This window comes from Narcine bancroftii, chromosome 9, assembly GCF_036971445.1.
Source record: "Narcine bancroftii isolate sNarBan1 chromosome 9, sNarBan1.hap1, whole genome shotgun sequence".
Taxonomy (NCBI): domain Eukaryota; kingdom Metazoa; phylum Chordata; class Chondrichthyes; order Torpediniformes; family Narcinidae; genus Narcine; species Narcine bancroftii.
The window spans coordinates 47,779,842-47,798,205 of record NC_091477.1 but is presented as its reverse complement, the minus strand read 5'-3'; the positions used below and the strand labels follow the sequence as shown (position 1 = coordinate 47,798,205).

Genomic DNA, 18,364 nt, shown 5'->3' with positions numbered 1-18,364 from the left:
TACATGGGTTTAATATTTTGAATACTTCAGCCTTGTTGTGATGGAAGTACCTCAGTCCACGGTAATTGTCTGTTATTGTAGTTTATATCTCCTTCTTGGTCTTTTTTGTTTTTTTGGGGGGTAGACAGATGGTAGTTTAGGGGTGGAATTAGGTAGGGAGTATGTAAGGGGGGACAGTTACATTGATTAAAGGGTGGGATAGTGGGGTTTTTGGGGGGCTATATACCATGTACATTTACTAATATATATTATGTATTAATTGTATGTATTATGGTTTTAAAATTTTAAATAAAATATTCCAAAAACAATAATAGCCATAATCTTCCGATTCTGGTGTCATCCCTGTAATTAGAAGCCAAGTGCCTTCATGTACTTTGTTTTTAAAAATCACAATACTCTGAGGCTCCACACAAGTCAGGCATAACTTAGGTTAGGACTTTATTACCTGAATCTTAAGAGAATGAGGGGAGATTTGATAGAAGTACATAAAATTGTGAGGAGTGTAGATAAATGCAAACAGGCTTTTTCCACTGAGGTTAGGTGAATCAGGAACAAGAGGACATGGGTAAATGGTGAAAGATGAGATGGTTATGAGAACCTTCAGATGATGGTGAGAGTGTGGAATGAGCTGCCAGCGGAGGTTGTGGATGCAAGCTTAATTTTAACATTTAAGAAATAATTGGATAGGTTCATAGATGGGAGGGATGTGGAGGGTGCAGGTCAATGGGACTTGGCAGAATAATAGTTTGGCACTGACTAAATGGGCAGAAGGGCATGTTTCTGTGCTGTATTATTTTACGGTTCTATGGTTCTAATATTGCTTGAGAAACAAAAGTCAATGCTTCATATATGGATACGTCCATGAGGTTCCGAGATCTGGTTCTTGGGCTACATGGAGATTCATCTACAGTGCCCTCCATAAAGTTTGGAACAAAGACACTTCTTCCCTTTATTTTCCCCAGTGTTCCACAATTTTAAATTTGTAAACAAACGATTCACATGTAATTAAATTGCACATTCCAGATTTTATTCAAGGTTATTTGTATACATTTTGTTTTGACGATGTAGGAATTACAGCACTTTTCAGGGTACCATAATGTTTGGGGCATTTGGCTTCACAGATGTTTGTGAGCACTCAGGTTTGTTTAATTGCTTCATTGGTGAAGGTATAAGAGAAGAGGAAAGAGTAAGCACAGCCTCCTCTCTCTGAGGACAGAGCTCAGCCAAGGTACGTCTTTGAGCAGGGAGGTGGCAGAGATCAACGGCAACAACCTAGAATGATCTGACACCAAGCTGAAAGGCCCTGTGACTTTTGACCTCTGCAGAGAAATAAAAAGGAATCCAGACACAACTGTATTTGAGATCACCCAAGATCACAGTGAACACATCAAATGCAGCTTGAGTGTGGCCCATTAAATAGCATAGATTCCAAGGAAATTAGATTAGAAAATCTTGGCAATTCTGGATGTAAATATGCTCTGTAGGCTTAGAATTTTGATTGTTTTTTGCTTGCATTCTCCTTTTAACCTACTTTAAATCTGTTTTTTTTTCCATTCCACTTCATTGCTGATGTGGGATCTCATTTTGGTGTGTCTTCCCTATATTAATGTTCAGTATAATTATTACACCAGGTTGGTGGGTTATTGTCACTGTGCATTGTACATACACAGTCCCAGCCTCAATTAAGGATGGGTTAGGTTTAATGAAGCTCTGTGACATTTAATGAATGAGCGACAGTGATACTCAGCTCTGGAAATAAATGCAGAACCCACAAAATACGACGTGTGTGAAAGTTGCTTGCTATAGAATGACATTTATATCAATTTGTAAATAATTCATGTGCTTCCGAACAAGGATAGCAAAGGCATTGTATTATTCAAGCTCTTTTTTTTAATCTATTATCTGCCATGTCACCATTTTTTACATCTTATTTTTAAGAAAACTTCAAAAGTTTTAACACATTTTGTAAGGGGACTTGGACTTAGAAGGCATGTAAGGGGATGGGTCTTCACTCAGAGGATGGTGAGTTCATGTTATAAGGTGAAGGCGGGTATTTAGATATACAATGCGGTAACAGGCCCTTCCGGACCTTGACCCTGTGCTCTCCCTCCCCCGCCACCCCCCCCCCCCGCCAATTAACCTACAATCTGCATACGTTTTGGGTATGTTCGCTTCCTTTAAGATGTTGTCTTAAAAAAGCAGCCTCTATTTTTAAAGACCCCCACCACCCAGACCATGCCCTCTTCACTCTGCTATCATCATGAAGGAGGTACAGGAGTGTAAAGATGAGCACTCAATGGTACAAGGACAGCTTCGTCCCCTCTGCTATCAGATTCCTGAATAATCAGCGAACCAAACACACTGGCTTACTTTTCATGTACTCTTATTTTTTTTTATACATAATGTTGTAAGATGGTTATAACATGAATGTTTCCACTCTGATGCTGCCGCAGAACACCGAATTTCATGACTTGTTCATGACAATAAATTCTGATTCTTTAAGAGACACTTGGATAACTCAATGGATGGGAGAGAAATGGAATGGTATGGCCCTAATGTGGCCAAGTGGGACTAAAGCAAGAGGGCATGTTGCTCAGTGCAGACCAGCTAGGCCTGTAGGCTGTAACAGTCTAGGACTCAACAGCAGATTCTGTCAATGGTCAGTATTTGGCTTCTGGATCACACTGCATCCCACTTTTGATCTATTCCAGAACTTCTTCCACTACCTCCCAGAGTTTTATATTGCCTCTGCAATAATACCATCAGAAAGCACTCAGTGATTTAAATAGATTGGCAGAAAGCCAAGAGAGAAGAGATTTTTAAAAATTCTTTCATGGAGAGAGTTGGAATGCCTTGCCTGCAAATGTTGCTGGAAGCAGATTCAATAGTTGCTCACTAAAGGAAATTGGATATACAGAAAGTCAGAAGAAAATACAATGTAGTGGAAAGGGGAAGCAGCAGATGGAACATTTAAATATTGCTTTATATTGCCAGACACAATGGGCCAAATGGCCTCCTTCTGTGCAGTGAGTTTCTATTAGATAACCTCCGTTAGGCAAAAAGGACCACAAAGATATTTATAATTCTTGCCTGACAACAGTAAAAGAGACTCAGGGGAGCATGGTTTATGGCACACCCTAATAATTTTAACTGAGAAAATTGTAGTCTCTTTCCCAGCCCATAAAATAACATGGGTCACTGGAGAATTTTGGAATTTGACATCCAGGGTTTCAAATATTCTCCCTCCATCAGTTCATGGATACCAACTCCCACTTCTGAAGTGCCATATAATCAGGAAAACTGCAGAGTATGAAAGTGGCCACGAGCATTTCACAGCGTGAAACTTGAGGGTTTCACTCTGATATCCCCCAGTGGTTATAGGGTCTGATGAAGATGGTTGATTACTTACTCCAAACTACATGGACTTGGCTTCAGTTTGAGAATTTGGAAGTCCCAACAGGTTCTTGAACAAAGCGTGATATTGGCAAAGAGGCTTTCCCCTAATTTCAGGATAGCTATTTTATTGCCATTCCTTCAGAAAGATGCAGGTTTCATCCAAGACCAAATGAAATGTCTTCATGATAAACACAAGAACTATTGGAATCCTGAGCAAGCAGTGAGAAGCTGGAGGGGCTCAGTGGAGAGTGATGGACTGTTAATATTTGGGGTTGGGAACCCTTTGTTGAAATTCTGTCTGATCTGCTGAGTCCCTCCAGCTTCTCATCTCTCAAGACTCCAGCATCTGCAGTGCTTGAGTTCCTCACTTTCCTGCTTTCATCGAGTCATAATGACATAGATTCATAGACTCACACAATGGAAACAAGCCCTTTGGCCCAACCAAGCCGACCAAAATGTCCCACCGACACTAGTCCCACCTGCCTGAATTTGGCCCATGTTCTTCTAAACCCATCCTATCACTGTATCTGCACAACCTTTTCTTAAAAATTGCAATTGTACCTGACTCAACCAAACACCAACTGCCCTCTGTTTAAAAATGTTAACCCCCAGGTTCCTGTTAAATCTCTACTCCCCTCACCTTAAACCTATGTCCCCTAGTTACCAATTCCCCTACTCCAAGCAAAAAACTTGCTGTGTTCACCCAATCTATACCTCTTGAGATTTTGTGCATCTCTGTGAGATCACCCCTCACCCTCCTGTGCACCTATTCAACCTCACCCTATAGCTCAGCTCCCTTGAACAACCTTTTTATTCATCCCTTAATCCCTTTTTATTCTCTTCACCCTCCCTCTCGATTCTATTGGTGGGTGGTAAATTAGGAGTCTGCAGATGCTGGAGAATGAGAGCAGTACACAGAAGTGCTGGAGAAACACAGCTTCATCTGTGGAAAACAATGGACACTCGATGCTTCGGGCCTGACCCCTTCTTCAATGCATTGTATAATGCCCTGTTTCTATTCTTCACTTTAAACACTAAGACCAACTTAAAGAGACCTATTAACCTCCCAGCAAGTCTTTAGGGTATGAAATGGAACTAACACTCTTCATGGTAAATGTGCTACTTTCTGCAATTGTGAATGGAACAATATGTTTAGGAAATGCAGAGATGAGCATAAAAGGCCAAAACAGAAGATAATTATTTCATTGAGATCATTGTTCAACTTAATTTACTGCAGATTCAATAGGACATATTGCATAACTTTTTATGTACTGCCGGATGGATTTGAAGCTGAAATGTTATTGTTGAATGAAATCAGATGTCCTGTGTGGAAAATGAAATTGAAATTACCTTTGGGTGTGTCACAATCCTAGACTGAGAGGCTGATGGATGAGCAGCGGAGGTATTAATCGGCATGAAGTTGAGACATCATTACTGCATGAAATGAAGCTTGTGCATACTCTGCAGGAGTATGCCACTGGAGAAGATGGCTTGACCAAAGGAACAAGACCTGCTCACATTGAAGATGTGACCCTGGTGTTCAGGGAAATGAGAGGTGATCTCATTGAGAGGTGCCAAATTCACTCCAAGGTAGATTTAGGGAAATGATGCTCCTGGGTGCAGCTAACAACAGGAGTCATGGTTACAAAATAAGGAGGTGGCCATTAGGACAGAGCTGAGGAAAAATATCTTCATCCAGAAGGTTGCTGTCTTGTGCTGCTGTTCATGACCATGTCATTTTTAGCATTGCAACGTTTACAAAGCTGGCTGGTTAGACCAATGTGGACTTGAAAATTCCTTTCAATTCAGGTGACAGAAGTATAGGGATGCTGTAATATGAGAGCTTCTTGACTTGCAAGATTCACTTTTTAATTTTGAAAGGGATAGAACATAAAAGTAGAGACATAATGTTGAGGTATTATAAGGCATTGGTCAGACCGCAGTTAGAGTACAGTGAGAAGATTTGAACTCCTTATCTAAGGAAGGGTGTGTAGGCATTAGAGAGGATCCAGAAGAGGTTCAAGAGAATGATCACAAAATGAAAGGGTTACCATATAAGGAGCGCTTGATGGCCCTGGGCCTGTACTCGGTGGAGAATAGAAAAGAATGAAGGGAAATCTCATTGAAAACTATCCATAACTGAAAAGCCTGGACAGTGTGAACAGGGATAGGATGTTTCCTGTGGTGAGGGAGTCTGGGACCAGAGGCCATGGACTCAAAATACAAAAAAAGTCCCTTTAGAACAGAGATGAAGAGGAACTTCTTTACCAAGAGGGTGATAAATCTGTGTAATGCATTGCTGTGGAGGCCATCATTGGGTATATTTAAGATTTGGAGGGGTAGGATTTGGTTTAGGGGATGGGGTAGACTGGGGGGTGGGGTGATTAGGTTTCTTTTAGGTTTTGTTGTAGTTCTTGTTAGATTTTTTTCTATGTAACCATGAAATCTTGTTTGATAATTTGTTAATATTTTCATTTTATAATTGTGGTTATTACTTTGTTTTCCAATAAATAAAATATATATAGGAAGGGAATCAAGAATTAAGGGGAGAAGCATGGAGAATGAGTTAGAGGATAATAAATCAGCCGTAATGGAATGGCAGGACAGAACTGATGGGCTGAATGGCCTAATTCTGCTCCTATAGCTCACTGCCTTTTTTATTGCTTACTCCATTCGAGATTTCCCCTACAAACGAGCACCACTTTTTGTGCGGATATGCCAAATAGCTCGTTGCTCGCAGTGTAGTGTTTCAACACCTAACTTCCGCAAGGATCTTCCATGGGAAACGTGAAATCCTACTGTTGCTAAGGCCTAGTGCAGCACACAAGGCTGCTGGAGAGACTCAGCTGATCATGTAGCATCCATAAGCAGCAAAAAAACAGGCAACATTTGGGGCCTGAGCCGTATGTCAGTAAATTGGAAACTCAGGGAGACGCCCGAATAAATAGTGGGGGGAAGAGAATGGAAGGAGAAGGGGGAGGAGCAGAGGCCAACAGGTGGATACAGATGGGAGGGTAATCTTCCAAGGGAGTCTTTAATAAGAATTTTTTTCTGTCCAGAGCATGAATGTCTTCTCTCAGTCAGCTCTCCCTGAAGTAGTTGCTCAGAATTCAATCATCAAGCATTCTCCTAACATGCCTTGCTCATCTGATCTGTGATGGTAATGATGACATTTCTTTGATGAACCAGACATGAGATATCTCCGTTCAGTGCCTTTCAGTCTCTAGCTTGCCCCTGTTAGAGAGTGAAAGGGAAACGAACTGGAATATCTGAAAGCTGCTACAATGAAGAAACTTTGTCATTCCCTTCCTTAGATGAAATCCCCACAGTAGGTCAGAACATAGAATGGTGCATGAGCAAGCCATTCACCCCCTGTGTCATTCAATGGGGTCATGGTGGTGCAACTTTACAGCATTACCACTATATCTTTTGATTCCCTTGGCCAAGAAAAATCTGCCCATCTCCATCCTAATGACTGAGCCACAGAGCCCTCACTGTCGAAAGATTCACAAGCCCTCTCGCAATGAAAGCTAACATTGCACTTGCCTCTTTTACTACGGACTCAACCTGAAAGTTAACCCGTAGGGAATCCTACACTAGGACTCCCATCTGGCCTCCACTTTCTGAATTCTGAATTCTCTCTCATTTTAAGAAGGTCTTTGTCTTTATTCCTTCTACCAAAGTGCATGACACTTCCCAGTGCTGTATGACACTTCTCTGCCCATCCGTCCAACCTGCCCAAGTCCTTTGCAGACTCCCTACTCCCTCAATAATACCTGCCCCGTATCATCCTCAAACTTGGCCACAAAGTCATTAATTCCGTAACCTTAATCATTTACGTCCAGTGAGAAAGTAGCAGCCCCAACACCAGCCTTTCTGTTACATGGCTGGTTACCGGCCATCTTTTTTCCCTACTCTGTCTTTTGCCAATTAGCCAATCTTCTCTCCATGCTTGTGCTTTTCCCATAATACTATGAACTGTTACAGCAGGCTGGAGGGGTTGAATGGCCTGCTCCTGTTTTACTTGTATGTTTGCACATGTCAGCCATGGTCTCCAATCTGTTGCCCACCTTTTCCCATTCTACTCGAGACCCAGCATTTGATGTGGCAGTTCCTGTGGAGATCAAAGAGATGGGTGTTTTTAGGAATTGTAACTACACTGATGGTAAGGGGTTGCAAAGCTGACATGCATAACATCCTTGTATATTGATCCCCACAACTCTGCAGGAAACATCTTCAACTTGAACCCATCATTATTAGGTACCTATTACTTGGCAAATCTCACCCGTGGATTCTTTCCATATGGATTTCCATCCCCCTTCTACCTATGCTTTTTCTGAAATTGTACATGGGATCTTATTGTGTACAGAGTGACCTTCACATTTACCTATTTAACAAAAGAGCCTTAAAGCAACATGCATGGTTTACTTTGGTGTGCCTTTCAGAATTGAATCTGCCACAAGAAACATCCGAATTCTGAAACTATGATGAGTTGGCTTACAGAGAGGAGGTTGGGAAGCTTGTCAAATAGTGTGAGAACAACCTGAATCTCAACGTAGACAAGATGATTGAGGGCTTCAGGAGGATGAAAGTCGACCACTCTCCATTGCACATCGATGGTTCTATTGTGGACAGAGAGAAGATTACAAAGTTCCTCGGTATGCATTTAACAGCAACCTGTCCTGTACCCACCACACTTCCACATTAGTCAGGAAGGTGGAGCTGCACCAAAACTTCTTATGGAGAAGGGCAAGGCTACTGGCCCCCATCTTTTACAGGAGCACCGTGTCCTGTCTGGCTGCATCATTGTGTGGCATGGTAGCTGGCATGGAAATCAATACCAAGCAGCAATAAAATGGTTGAGAAGATCACTGGTATCCACTGGGCACTCTGCTTAAAGAGGGCTCAAGGATTCCTGCCATCTATCACACAATATATTTGGCCTATTGGCATCAGGAAAGAGGTACAGGAGCATCAAAATCAGGGAGTTTAACAAGAAATTCTGCAGAGGCTGAGATTGAGTGCAATACACAAACATACTGGAGAGACTTAGCAGGTTATGCAGCATCCATAGGAAGTAAAGGATAATTAACATTCCATACCTGATTCTGACAAGTATGTGTACATCTGTGGACAGCATTAACATCAGGACTGGCAGACTGGGAAATAGCTTCTTTCCGCAGGCTGTGAGAATGATGAATGGAATCCCGTAACCTTGGGTTTCTTACTAATGAAATTGAGCAAAAATTACAAAATATCAGTTCTTATTTATATTATATTTCAATATAGGTATGCGATTAATATATGCTGTATAAAAGATATATATATATCTATGTGGTCTGGAGAAATGCTATTTCTGGTTATATATGTACAATGTGTTCTCGCACCAACCCTCTCTTCAATCTTCTTCAGCATGATGCTGAACCAAGCCATGAAAGACCCCAACAATGAAGACGCTGTTTACATCCGGTACCGCACGGATGGCAGTCTCTTCAATCTGAGGCGCCTGCAAGCTCACACCAAGACACAAGAGAAACTTGTCCGTGAACTACTCTTTGCAGACGATGCCGCTTTAGTTGCCCATTCAGAGCCAGCTCTTCAGCGCTTGATGTCCTGCTTTGCGGAAACTTCCAAAATGTTTGGCCTGGAACTCAGCCTGAAGAAAACTGAGGTCCTCCATCAGCCAGCTCCCCACCATGACTACCAGCCCCCCCCACATCTCCATCGGGCACACAAAACTCAAAACGGTCAACCAGTTTACCTATCTCGGCTGCACCATTTCATCAGATGCAAGGATCGACAATGAGATAGACAACAGACTCGCCAAGGCAAATAGCGCCTTTGGAAGACTACACAAAAGAGTCTGGAAAAACAACCAACTGAAAAACCTCACAAAGATAAGCGTATACAGAGCCGTTGTCATACCCACACTCCTGTTCGGCTCCGAATCATGGGTCCTCTACCGGCATCACCTACGGCTCCTAGAACGCTTCCACCAGCGTTGCTTCTGCTCCATCCTCAACATCCATTGGAGCGCTTTCATCCCTAACGTCGAAGTACTCGAGATGGCAGAGGTCGACAGCATCGAGTCCACGCTGCTGAAGATCCAGCTGCGCTGGATGGGTCACGTCTCCAGAATGGAGGAACATCGCCTTCCCAAGATCATGTTATATGGCGAGCTCTCCATTGCCCACCGTGACAGAGGTGCACCAAAGAAAAGGTATAAGGACTGCCTAAAGAAATCTCTTGGTGCCTGCCACATTGACCACCGCCAGTGGGCTGATATCGCCTCAAACCGTGCATCTTGGCGCCTCACAGTTTGGCGGGCAGCAACCTCCTTTGAAGAAGACCGCAGAGCCCACCTCACTGACAAAAGGCAAAGGAGGAAAAACCCAACACCCAACCCCAACCAACCAATTATCCCCTGCAGCCGCTGCAACCGTGTCTGCCTGTCCCGCATCGGACTTGTCAGCCACAAACGAGCCTGCAGCTGACGTGGACTTTTACCCCCTCCATAAATCTTCGTCCGCGAAGCCAAGCCAAAGAAGAAGATGTACAATCAGATATTAAGCCTGAACTTGAACTTGTTCACCTTCATTGTTCATTTCTAGTTAAACAGCAGAAGATGTTGGAATCTGGAGCAAAAACGGAGTTCCTGAAGGAACTCAGCAGGTCAGGCAGTATCTGAAGGAAATGAAGATTCACTTAAAACTATGAGGGGCCTCGACAGAATAAATGTAGGTAGGTGTTTTCCACTGAGGGTACATGAGATACAAACCAGAGGACATGGGTTCAGGGTGAAAGGAGAAATGTTTAGGGGGAACATTAGGGGAAACTTCTTCACATAAAGAGAAGCAGGACTGTGGAATGAGCTGCCAGCTGAAGAGGTGAATTTTGACAGGTACATGGATTGGAGGGGTATGGAGGGCTATGGTCGGGGTGTAGATCAGTGGGATGAGGGAGAATAATTGCTTGGCATGGACTAGAAAAGCCAAAGGCCATGTTTCTATGTTGTATTGCTCTATAATTTCTATGGAGAGCTGATAGGTCAGGGAGGGCAGCCCACTCTCTCCGACTACAGCAGCCCAAGGCACCACTGTGGTCTTCTCTGCTTCTCACCAGCCCTCTAGTCTTTACCAGCACTCCCAGTGCCACTCTATCCTGCTCCTTGTTAAAGGAGAAGGATTTTGTGGTGAGTTTGGGAACCTGCTCATGTGTCATTTTAAAATTAAGTGCCTACTTCCGTTGCCTTCCAGTTATGCCGAAAAAACCCCCAGTTCTGCTCCCCAAACTGCTTTAGCTGAAGAGCAACTGTATCCTTCAATTATGTTCAAGCCTGGTTTCCCACTCCAGCTAACCTCATTGCTCTTAAATTAGCACCCCTGTCTCTGAGGAACAGGGCCAAGCTTAGGAAACTCATTCCACAGCAACTGGTGGAGAAGAGGACCTTTCCTCTGTTAAGCTTCGAGCAATTTTATTGAAAAAAGTTTTCATATTCTTTACTGACCTAGAACAGCTGCTCAATTGAATTAGACCTGCAGTTTTCCTGGTATCAGAGGACATGGAAGTGATTGTAGAGAAGGAGGGTTCACACTGTAGCTGATGAATGCTGTGAATGATAGGCCCCACTTGATTTCATGGTTCTATTTCAGATACTTGGATGGAACCCAGGGTGTCAATAAAAGATTTAAAAGCATGCTTGAGAAACTGAGTGAGGAAAGTGATCAAAAGTGTATGGAAAGGATTCACAAAACCTGCAGATTGATCCAATTTAAGATTCTTCGTAATGTGCGTTGAACTCCAGCCAAGTTGTATTGCCTGGGCTCAGGGGAATGTGAGTACTTGGATAGAATAAATCAATTCATTCATGTAAAATGGATCTTATGGGATTGTCCTAATGCATTCCTTCTTTTTTTTTTGAGGCGGGGGTATGGAGGTGGGGGAGGAGAGTTCAGAAGGGAAAGAGGTTCTAATTAAGGATCTGACTGCTGTTAGAAATTTCCAAGACAAAATTGCATAGATTTATCGGGAGAAAGAAAACTGTAATTGTATTGTCATGAGCGCCTTAATTCACATACCATCAATTGTATTGAAGTTATGCCTTTTATATAGGGGAATGCAGAGAGCAAGATCCAGCAAATGAATGCAGAAAGAAAGATGGAACCAGAATAAAGAAACAAAACTCTCCAGGTAGATTGTGTGGATAAAAGCACTTCTCTGAAAGGGTCCAAAGGCTTTGGACCAGCCATTTTTAAACCTTTCATCATATACACTCTGGACTGGAAACCTTTCCAGCAGTAAAGTATAGTACAAACCAGCGGGTGTTTGGGAATAAAACCAGTCCCGGAAAACCAGGACATGGAATATATGAGCTTGTTGCTGAACACAATCAGATGAAGGCTTCTGGCCCAAAACATTGACCATCCCTTTTCTCCTGCGGATGCTCTTTGACCCATTGAGATCCTCCAGCAGAGAGGATTGCAGCACCTACAATCTCCTGTGCTTCTCCAGTTCACCAGGATGATGCCTGGTTGGCAGAGTATGAGATACAAGTAGGCCTTTGGATTGTTTTCTCCAAAGCATCGGGAACCTCATAGATTGCATGAAATTATGAGAGGCATTGATAGGGTAAATAGATTTTGTTTTCCCCAGGGTGGAAATGCCAAATACAACAGGCTATAGGTTTGTGAGGGGGGGACATTTTAAAGGAGATGCAGAAATAATAGCAACATTTATGAGGCATTTAGGCAATACATGAACAGGCATGGAATCAAGGGAGCTAAACCATGAGAAGGCAGAAGGGGTTAGTGGGATTTACATCATGGCTACAGCAGCAATGAGGGATGAAGGGCCTGCTTCTGTGTTATACCATTTTTTTGTTCTAAAATCGCAAGATCGACGGTCACAGGGATGCCTCACCCACGGAATATGCTACAGGACGTGCTCACCTCTTGGTCAACGCTGAAGTTAGAGACAAGCAAATTATTTGAGAATTCGAGGGAAAGATGCCCTGGATTTTGCCAAGAGTTCCACCGGGGATTGTTGGAAGCATCAGCAAGCTCCAGATACACATTGAGATTTGAGATTCATGTTAAGTTCTAAGGCACATGTTAATTTTTAAATGTAAATATTAAACTTCAAATTTAGACATTTGGCCCACAAGCCCATGCTGCGCAATTACACCCAATTAGCCTAAAACCCCGTATGTCTCTTAAAGGTGGGAGGAAACACAGGAAAACCCTCACTCATTGTCACAGGGCAGCGCATGAAGTCTTGAGGGTTATGCAGGAGCTTGCTGGAATTCCCCATTGTTTACCAAGAGGAGAAGGTCTCACATTCTACACTGGGCTGAATTTAACACATCTGCAACCCCATTCATTGGAGAACGTACATCTGCAAGGAGGAAAGACTGCAACACAGGGCAGCATGGTTGGCGTAGCGGTTAGTGCAATGCCTTTACAGCACCAGCGATAGGGACCTAGGTTCGAATCCCACGCTGTCTGTAAAGAGTTTGTGTGTTCTCCCCGTGTCTGCATGGGTTTTCCCCGGGGGGGGGCCTCTAGTTTCCTCCCACTGTTCAAAAAGTACCCGGGGTGTAGGTTAATTGGGCGGCATGGACTTGTGGGCCAAAATAGCCTGTTACCATGCCGTACATCTAAATTTAAAAATAAAATCAAATTTAAAATTTAAGATGTGGGATTTTAATTAGTTTTGCTTTCCATGATATTTTTAATTATACTTAAAAGTTGCAGGTAATGTCTAATGGTTTAAACAATTCTTGAATGATTTCATTTGTAATAGTTTTTGCATACTTTAATATGCTTGGATGATTCAGAATGTGTGACATCATTAGATGACAAAACAGAGGCAGTCACCTCAGCAGACAGACCTTGTTCACAGTCATCCATGTGGTGTCCAGGGTCTGGCAAACTGGTTTCAGAACTCATGAGCCTATAGATTATTCTTCAGAGAACTATATAAAATAACTCAGTGAATATTGCATCCCTCAAAAGTGAGACAAGGCACTGGATCCCATTTAATAAAATCCAGGCCCTCATATCTTCAAGAGAGGAAAAATATTCAATGGTATGAATCGAACAGAAATGTGAAGGACAGATTTTCAAGTCCGTACACCTAGATCACTGCATACACTTTCTAAGGAGGTTGAAATGGGCAAGGCTACTGGGCCCTATTTTGACTACATTTTATAGGAGCACAGTTGAGAATACCCTGTTTGGCTGCATCATTATATGGTATGGTCATCACAAAGCATCAGACCAAAATTCAACACAGAAGATCATTAAAATGCCTAAGACCATCACTGGGGTCTCCCTTTCCTCTATTATCAACAGTCACTGGTAACTTTGTTTAAATAGAGCTCAAAGAATTATCGAGGGTCCATACCATCCATCTCATGGGATCACTGACCTATTACCATCAGGAAGGAGGTACAGGAGCCAGGCTGGGAAATAGCTTCTTCACACAGGTTGTGAGATTGATGAACAGTATCCTGTAACCTTGAGACTCTTATAAATGAAGTGAGTAAATTATCCCAAAATATGTATGCATATTTATTTTATATTATATTTTTCTGTATACATGTGCACCATAGTCCAGGGAAACACTGTTTCATTTGGTTGTATATGTAGTCAGATGATAATGAACTTGATCTTCATGAAGGCAAAGCTGCAAATTGGCTAGAAGTTGTCAGCTTTCCAATTTTCCTTTGCACAAAGGAAGCAAAGTTCAAGCAGCTTTGAATATTATGATGAGATCTCAATCAGCTAGGTAAGTGGGATGAGGAATTCTGATAATGTTTGATGGCTGACCAAAATAGGACATGTACGATAAATGATGGGGTCCTGGAGATTTGTCGTCAAAAAGAGAGACTTAGGGGTATAAGCAAGTAGTCCCCTGAAAGTGGTGGCACAGCAGACAGGGTGGTGAAGAAGGCATTTAGCATACTCATATTATACATACAGTCACGCGTCGCTTAACTTCTACGATGTGTTCTGTGAAATAGGACGTTTTGCGATTTGGACATTGTGTGAACACCTATTATATACTTAGCAAAGCTATATGCAATGCTACAGTGTACCTGTATTGACCTGTAATATTTTCAAAAGAAAATTAAACAGAGAGATAATGCTACAACACTCAAGAGACATGCGATACATGAGATTGGATGCTACTGCCTATGAGTCAAAGCATGTGGTAAACATTTTATTTGTAAATAGGGAAAGTTCTCGTTAAAATAATGATAGAAAGTTCAGTGCAAACATAAGCCAGTAACAATGGAGTTTATTATGACTATCAAGACACATGTTTTATAGGTTATATATGTACTGTATCATTATACACCTGGCAGCACAATCACTTTGTAATACTAGAGACACGAGATACACGTGTTGTGTGTGGGAAGCCGCTACATCCTGTTCTCCAATCAGGATTTCTGAACTCATTATAACCCTATGGGACCATGGACGTACATGTGGACAGACATTGCCTGAACTGATGTTATGCAGCACATGACTATACAAGGTTTTTGTGAGGTCTCATAAGGAGTGTTAGTGCAGTTTTGGTTGCCCTACTATAGGAAGGATAAGATGCAAATGTTCCAAAAGAGATTCACGAAGATGTTACCAGGTCTGGAAGGCTTGAGTTATGAGCGAGGATTGGTCTTCTTTCCTGGAGCATAGGAGGTTGATGGGGTATATAAGACATTAGAAGCATCGAAAAGGTGAAGAGTCACACTCCTCCACAGGGTAGAGTCCAAAACTGGACAGCACAGATTTGAGGTGAAATGGGAAAGATTTTAAAGTGACCAGAGGGGCATTTTATTCCAGAGAGCGATGGAAGCACGTAACGAGCTGCCAGAAGAAGTGGTGGATGGGTACATGTATAGAGGTTTAAAGGAATGTGGGCCAAATGCAGGCAAATGGGACTAGCTCAGACAGGCAGCCTGCTCAGAGTTGCAACAGGATTGAAAGAGTGCAGAAATAAATTACAAGGATGTTGCCAGAACCTGTGGAGCTGAGTTACAGGAAAAGGTTAAATAGGTTAGGAAGTTATTCCCTCTGGTGTCAGAGAATGAGGGGAGATTTAACAGAGGTATACACAATCATGAGGAGTATAGGTAAATAGAAGCAGGCTTTTTTCACTGACTTTGGGTGAAGCAAGAACTAGAGGACATAGGTTAAGGGTGAAAGTGAAATGTTCAAAGGCAACATTAGGAGCCAATCTTTTCACTCAGAGGGTGGAATGAGCTGCCAGTGGAAGAAGTAGAGTGGCCATTCCAAAGGAGGACATGGTCATAGGCTACCATATATTAGGTAACTGATGGCCATGTCCTCCTGTGGAATGGGCACCCTAGGAAGAGGTGGATGCCAGTTCACTTTTGACATTTAAGAGCAGATTGAAGAGATACAGAGATGGGATGGATATGGTGGGCTTTGGTCCTGGTTCCAGAGGATGGGACTAGGCGGAATAATAGTTTGGCATAGATTAAATTTGCTGAAGGGTATGTTTCTCTGTGGCACTGTTCTCTAGTTCCATGCTGTTTCCCTCTATGACTCTATAATGGGCCGCCTGTCTGGACCTGTGAAGCAAAGGCCTGTGCTCCAGTGTTACTGAATTACTACAGTTTCTACACTTCATCTATCTCTCGAAGTGGAGTCGCAAGGAGCTGTGGAGAGCAGAGCTGGGATGTGCAGAGTGCTAAAAGATCCAGCAGATGCGACTGAAATTCTTGAGGAAATTTCACAGAAATGCAGCAAGACATAACCCAGCAGGACAGGTTTGGGAAGAGAGTTCCAGACCTTCGGAACAAGGGAAGTACAGAGAGCAGACAAGTCAACATGTTTGTTTACTTGGTGTATGAGTGAGTGTAGAATTGAAGGACGTGAGCAGGATGCTAATCAACCTCAAACTAAACTAAAAATAGGGGAAAAATGTGCTCTCACTCACCCATACTCAAAGGACAGAGTAGTAAATGACCAGGTCACTCACTGCACCCACACTAACTGTCGCTTTCTCAATGCCCAGTTATTGCACCCACACTAACTGCCCCCTTCTCAATGTCCAGTTATTGCACCCACACCAACTGCCTCTCTCAATGCCCAGTTATTGCACCCACACTGAATCCCCCTTCTCAATGTCCAATTATTTCACCCACACTAATTGCCCCTCCCAATGTCCAGGGCGACACCAGATCCACACAAACTGCCCTTCTAAGTGCTGTAAGAGATGAAGGGTGAGTGAGGGTAAGTTGAGAACTGTGTTCCAACAAGACAGGTAAAGGTCACCACGGTAAATTCTAGGGAGTAGTGGCTACACTTTCATCTTTCACTTCCAGCTGTAACTCAATGGATGGAACTGTGGCTCTGAGACAGGAAGTTGTGGATTCTTGACCTTCCTCCCCTAACAGAGAGACATCAACAAATATTTTCAGTCTGACACGCGATAGGATACAGCACAGGAATAGGCCCTTTAGCCCATCCTGTCTGCATCAACCATGTTGCCAAATTAAACGAACCCTTTGCTGCCTCCACACGATCCATAAAGCCTTCATTCCCTGCAATATCTAAAAGCCTCTAAATGCCACGATTGTATCTGCTTCTACCACTGTGCCAAGAAGTCTGTTCCACACACCCACCTTTCTCTGTGTAAAAAAACACTTATCCCACATATCACATTTAAACTCCACCAGCACACTCCTCCCCCCATAATAGCATTTTCTATTATGAAACATTTTTGCTCAGGGAAAAAATGATACTGCTGTCCAACCGAGCAAAGCCTCTCTTTATTTTATGAACTTCCATCAGGTCTCCTCTCAGTCTCTGACACTCCAGAGAAAACAGCCCACATTTGTCCAACCTCTCCCCATAGCTCATACACTTTAATCCAGGCAGCATCCTGGTCAACCTATTCCGTACCCTTTCCAAAGCCTCCAAATCCTTTGTGTAATTAAGTGACCTGACTACTCCAGTGCAGTCCCAAGGCAGCGCAAGGTACAGTGTAGAAACAGGCCATTCCTTTCGCTGTTCACACTAATTATCAAATACCCACTTAGACAAATCTTACCCTAACTTACTCTGTTCTGCTCATGATCCCAACAAATTCCCCACAGATTACTGCTCAACCTGCACATTGGAGACAAAAAACACAGCACCAAAAGGAAGGCATTCAAATGCCACACAAACAGCACTGAGGTCAGGATTGAACCAAGGATGCTGGAGCTGTTAACAGCAACCCCACTGATTATGCTGTTGAGCCATTCAATCCTTTGGGCATGATCTGCCTGCTTAAGAGGGAGGAGAAGTCCTTGTGTGGTTTTAGCAAGAAATGCACCCATTGGGCAGCCAGGCTGGCGATGGAAGGACAGGGCAGCTACAAAGGAAAAGGGTGAGGGCAAATAATCACAGGCCGATTGAGATCAGTGGGTATTTTGGCCACATTACTGGTGTTTGGAACCAACTGAAATTGTGGGATTTGGGTGGAAAATTAGGGTTAGGGAAATGATCAATGGTGGAGCTCTACAGTGATGCCAGACTCCTGACACAAGTGAAGACCAGGCATGGGGAGGAAGAAATAACATAGGGAGAGAGCCTGAGAGAAGAGAGGCAGGAGAGATTGAAGGGAAGCCAAACATAATGACAACGAGAAGGGTTGACGGGGATAGGTATGGCCAATAAGAGGCCAGAGAAATCCATTTGTGAAGGCAGAGTGTGTCCGCGGTACAAAATGAAGACCTTTTATTTGCTTTCACCAGCAATGGTAGATGTGGCTGGATAAAGGAGAGGTGTTGGATTGACTTGCTGGAGTGAAAGTCACCTAGTCCAGGAGGATAATCCAAAGTATTGGGCCATAATTTTCCAAACATGTAGAGTTCCAGGAGCTCTGCATAAGGAGAAGAAAAATCAAAATGTGACCTTCTCATTCAAAAACAAAAGGGTGTAGGCAGAGGTCC

General features: G+C 42.9%; 1 long non-coding RNA gene across 1 annotated transcript in view; it reads right to left on the bottom strand.

The window, feature by feature from the left end:
- Window positions 1-7,801: 7,801 nt before the first annotated feature.
- Window positions 7,802-18,364, bottom strand: part of LOC138742906 (uncharacterized) — a 35,899-nt gene continuing 25,336 nt past the window's right edge. The window contains exons 3-4 of the long non-coding RNA XR_011344517.1: window positions 8,499-8,623; window positions 7,802-8,018 (exon numbers count right to left, since the gene is read on the bottom strand). This is a non-coding gene — a long non-coding RNA (uncharacterized lncRNA). The remainder of the gene's footprint in view (window positions 8,019-8,498; window positions 8,624-18,364) is intronic.